Genomic DNA, 4,987 nt, shown 5'->3' on the forward strand with positions numbered 1-4,987 from the left:
CCCGCCGGCTGGGGTGGGACTGGGACCCCGGGAGGGCGGGGGAGCCCGGAGCGTGCGGATCGTGCGGGATCTACCTGGCGCCCTGGCGCCCACGCGGCCGCTTCTTCCGCGGGGTTCGTGGGAACCAGGGACGCCCCAAAGAGGGCGCTCGGGCCCCAGAGCTCTGGCGCCCCGGCGTGGAAGATGGCCGCCCCGGGCGCTGCGGGCAGGAGCCAGGTGTAGGACCCGGGAGCGGGCCTCGCTCTCCGGCCCGACGCCGGGCGGGAAGGAAAGCTCGCCCCACTCGGCCTGCAGAGCTTCTGCCTGGAGTCTGGGGCGAGGAGAGCGCCATGGCTGCCGCGGAGAGGCGGCCGGAGCCCCTGCTCCCGCGCTCAGACCCCCAGGACCCACCCCGCCCGGGATCGGCCTTCTTGGGGGCGAGGGTGGGGACTTGGCAGAAAGGAGAAAGGGCTGGAGTCTGCACAGGCCGGTGGAGAGGCGCGGGGAGCCGCGTGGACTCAGCAGCCCCAGGCGGGCTTGGCAACAGGTCCAGCGGCCTCGAGGTTACTCTGGGGCGTTCAACTCAATGGCCCTCTGTTTCCAATCCCGCCGGGAATGCCCTGCGCCCTCGGCTGGCACAATCCCTGCCCCAGGAGCCTCCTTCCTTCTCCGATCGGGCTTGCAGGGCATGAAATGTGAAACGTACTAAATGGGCATATAGTTGAATATGTGAAGTGACCAACTGGGTAGTCATTCATTCTCTCCCCGAACGTCCAACATGGGAGGTCTGGGAAGGGGACTGAAGAGAGAGGTTGGGAACCGCTTGGGATCCGAGGGTTTTGTTTTTAAGCTGTTGGGCAGGTGCTTTGTCCCTTGGGGGCATGGGCTGTCTGCTGCCTCAGAGTTTGGGGAGCAGTGTTATGGGCCATGCGAGTTTGGGGAGAGACTGACCAGCAGACAGGCCGCACCCCTGCAGCCCTGGATGCACTGTTAGGTCTCAGAGGCTGAAGGTCAGAGAAGCTCTTTTGGGGACAGCCGGGTTCTCAATGGGGCGTTTCCCCGCTTCCCCAGAAGAGACCTCAGGACGCAGCACCTCTGCTTCCCCGGAAAGATGCCCCAGAGAAGGGCTGGCCGGGCCTTCGGGCCTCCTTTGGGAGGTAGAACCCTTGGCCTGTCAGGGTAAAAGCTGCTTCACTGTTACAGCTGCCATATCACATTCCCACCTGTTACCTCTCTCACCGAGCCTGGAGTCAGCCCTGCACACAACGCTGATTGCTCATTGCCCTCAGGGTGAAACACCGGCTCAAGCCCCGGTCGGTCACTCAGCCGGTAGCTCCGCTGGTTGGAGTGTCATCCGGATACACCAAGGTTCTGGGTTTGGTTCCCCAGCCCCTGGGCCTAAACCCGGGACCTGCCATCACTGAGTCCTCCCTCCCTCCCTCCCTCCCTCCCTTACTTCACCTCTGATCTCTCTCCCTCTGGTCCTCTGGTCCTTCTGCTCTGCACAAATATATATATTTGATTTCAGGGAGGAAGGAGAGAGAAACATCAATGATGAGAGAGAATCGTGGCTCGGCTGCCTCCTACACGCCCCACGCTGGGGATCGAGCCCACAACCCAGGCCAGTGCCCTGACTGGGAATCGAACCGTGACCTTCTGGTTCCCAGGCCGATGCTCAACCCCTGAGCCACACACCGGCTGGGCTCTGCCCTTTGCTTCGCTGTGGACAGAGGAACCCTCATCCCTGCCCCAAGGTGTCTGTTCTTTTCCAGGCAGAGTCCAGTGACGGCGAACCTTCTGAGCTCGGCGTGTCAGCGTTTTGAAAAACCCTAACTCAGCTCTGGTGCCGGGTCACATAGAGAAATTTTTTGATCTTTGCAGCCATAGTAAATCAAAGACTTATATTTTTGACATTTATTTCATATATTTAAATGCCATTTAACAAAGAAAAATCAACCAAAAAAGTGAGTTCGCGTGTCGCCTCTGACACGCGTGTCATGGGTTCGCCATCACTGGCGTAGTCCCACCTCTGCAGAACTCTCTCCACTGGGGACTCATCTCCAGCTACAATTCCCTCCTCGCACTTTCACTCAGAGTCTCCGAGGCTCAGAGCTGGGCCCGGCAAAGATGAGTCACTGAGGAATCCACTTTCCCTCTGTCCTCTCCCGCTGGGGCTGGAATGGGGGTTCTCTGCCTCTCATACCAGCTCCCTCCACCCCCCTTGTCCAGCCGGTTCCTGCCCCGTCCCTTCTTAGGACCCAGAGAGGGAGAGAAGGGGTCAGGACTCGTTCTACCTCTTAACCTGCGCCCAGCTGTCCTTGTGAAAAGGCCACAGGTTGAAAGTGGCTTTCGGACCTCCTTCTGACGGGTGGGGGGTGGGGGTGGGGTCACAGTAGAGGAGAACACCTCGGTGTGAATTCCTAGGCGGACACTTGCCTCCAACTTTCCTCCCGGTCTGTGACGTGGGGAGGTTCTGTGACGTGGGGAGGTTCTGTGACGTGGGGAGGTTATTGCGAGTGGCCTGTGCGTGAGGTCATTGCTGACTCCTGAGCACAGGTGGGAAGGATCGTCACTGTGTACATGTTCCTGGCACACACGGATGGGGGCTCAGGACATAGGAAAAGGGGTGTGAAGAAGGGGTACCTGAGTGTACCCACTTTTACTGAAGGAAGAGGCATTTACTGAAATCGAAATTCTTCCCCTGTTGTGCCTGGACGGCAGCTCAGCTCCCTCAACTAGGTCCGGGGAGGAGGGAAGACCCCAGGCCCAGCCCAGAGTTCCCGGGCTCTTTAGGCAGATTCGAGAGGTGCACAGTCCTGTCCCCCCGCTGTGACCCCATCAGCCCCAGGCTGCCAGCGTGGGACCTGCTCCTGGGTAGCCCTGCCTTCCCGCATCAGCAGGGACACTCGCCACCGGCTCTTGGGGCACAGCACTGCCCCCCCAGCCTCCGTGGCTTCTTCCATGGAGGGGACGTGGACAGGGGCTTCCTGCCCCGCCTGCACCTCTCTGCTGGGGGAGGAAGTCAGCATCCCTGCCTCCAGCTGAGGACCCAGGTCCCTCCTCGGTGTCTCCCTCTCCTCTCTCACCACGTGTCCCAGCCCCGGTTCCCAGGGCTGCTGGTTCCCAGGGCTGCTGCCCGCAGCGCCGTCTGCCAGGAGTTGGCTCCTCCCGCACTTCTGAGTCCCACGCTCCGTGCCCTGCTCGGTGCCCTGATGTGCGAAGCTGAATTAGGGACCAGCATCGCTCTGCCGAGGAGGGGGACGCCGCCAGAAACAGCATGGCGCGGGGCGCTCAGGGCCTGGAGGGGCGCTGGGGCAGGGGTCATGGCTTCTGTCAGAAGTTGGCCGGCCTTGGAGCGGGTGATGACAGGAGCAGAAACTGACGGCCGGGGCGCGTGACACACACACGTCTTCCATTTGGGAGTCGGTGCTCTGGGCCTGGCCTCCTCCTGCAGCCTGACCTCCTTACCCCGACATGCCTCCTGGGCAGCGGGGGGTGGGGGGTGGGGGGGCTGCCCCGCCCTGTCCGCCTGTTGCTGCTCCTTTCTCCACCGGGCCGGCCTCTTTCTGGGAAGTGTGTGGCTCCTCTCCCTGCCCGCCCGGTTCCCATCCCTGTTCCCAAACCGACTTCGGGTTGTCCCTGTCTTGCCCCGCGCGCCGCCTGGTTTTTGCGATGGAGCGGCTGTCGGAAACCTGCACGTGTGTGCGCCACGGTGGCACTGGAAGGGGAGGCACAGAGGGACCTTCCTCAGGGAGGAGGAAGCGCAGTTTGAGGCCTTTGTATGAACCGCGGAAACCTCTCGTTAGGCACACGCGAATGGGGCCGGGGCGAGGAGCGCGTCTCCCCGTCTCTTCTCATCTCTGAAATGGGGCCTGTCCCAGAGTTTGGCAAAGATCGGTGGCTGTTGGCTGGCTGTTGCGTGAAGCCGGGGCTCGGTGGCTCGCCCTCCACAGCCACTGGTGAGGAAGGGGGGAGGGGAGGGTCCTGGCGTTCCAGAAGCATCCGCCGGGCTGTGCAGAATGGCGGGGCAGTCTGAACACGACTGCAGTGGGAAGGTCTCCTGGGGTTAGGGGTGCACAGCGTGGGGTCCTGGGTCCCCACCTTTGCTCGTGAGCCCTCCTGTGAGGCCCTGGGGCTGCGGCAGGCAAGGAGGCGGCCTGGCGCAGCGCTTGCTGGTGGGCGGCAGTAAGGAAGTGAGCACAGACGTCCCGGACTGACGATGGTTTGACGGGATTCTTGGACTTTCCGACGTTGCGAAAGGGATTGCGTAACTTGCACGGGATACTGGACGCTTTATGGTCCAATAGGCTTTGTGTTCGGTGGTTTTGCCCAGCGGCGGGCTCCTGTGTGTTCTGAGCACGTGCAGGCTGGGCTGGGCTGAGCTCTGACCGCTGGGCTCGGTGCTGTAAACGCACTTTCTACTTCGGGGCGTAACCTAGTGAAAGTCGGGAGCATCTGTTCAGAATAGAGCCTGTGTTTTTTTAAAAGAATATTTTTATTGATTTCAGAAAGGAAGGGAGAGAGAAACATCAATGATGAGAGAATCATGGGCCGGCTGCCTCCTGCACGCCCCCCACTGGGGATCCAGCCTGCAACCCGGGCCTGTGCCCTGACCGGGAATCGAACCGTGACCTCCTGGTTCATAAGTGATGCTCAACCACTGAGCCAGGCCGGCGGGGCTAGAGGCTCTGGTCTGGATCGCTGCCCGAGAGGTAAGCATGTCTCAGAGAAAGTGTGGGCTGCAGGTGGCAACTACAGGAAGGCGGCTGGGAAAAGCCTCTTTGAGGTGCAGCCCAAATGGACTGGCCCCGGACACACGGGCGCAGGACTCCGGGCAGCGGGGAAGAGCCGTGCAAAGGCCCTGGTGTGGGACCGAGCTCGCCGGGCTCCGTGGCAGATCCCCCCCGGCCCGCTCAGAAAACTGCCGCCTCTACCAGGGACCAGGGATCGGGGACAGCCCGCAGCACTCGGCTTTCGCAGCTGGCAGGCGGCGTCCGGGGGGGGGGAG

The 4,987-nt window shown here is 62.0% G+C and overlaps 1 protein-coding gene across 1 annotated transcript in view; it reads left to right on the forward strand.

Annotated features, from left to right (window-relative positions):
• Nucleotides 1-4,987, forward strand: part of FADS2 (fatty acid desaturase 2) — a 28,238-nt gene that overhangs the window by 406 nt on the left and 22,845 nt on the right. The window lies entirely within an intron of this gene.

This window comes from Myotis davidii, unplaced genomic scaffold, assembly GCF_000327345.1.
Source record: "Myotis davidii unplaced genomic scaffold, ASM32734v1 scaffold826, whole genome shotgun sequence".
Taxonomy (NCBI): Eukaryota; Metazoa; Chordata; class Mammalia; order Chiroptera; family Vespertilionidae; genus Myotis; species Myotis davidii.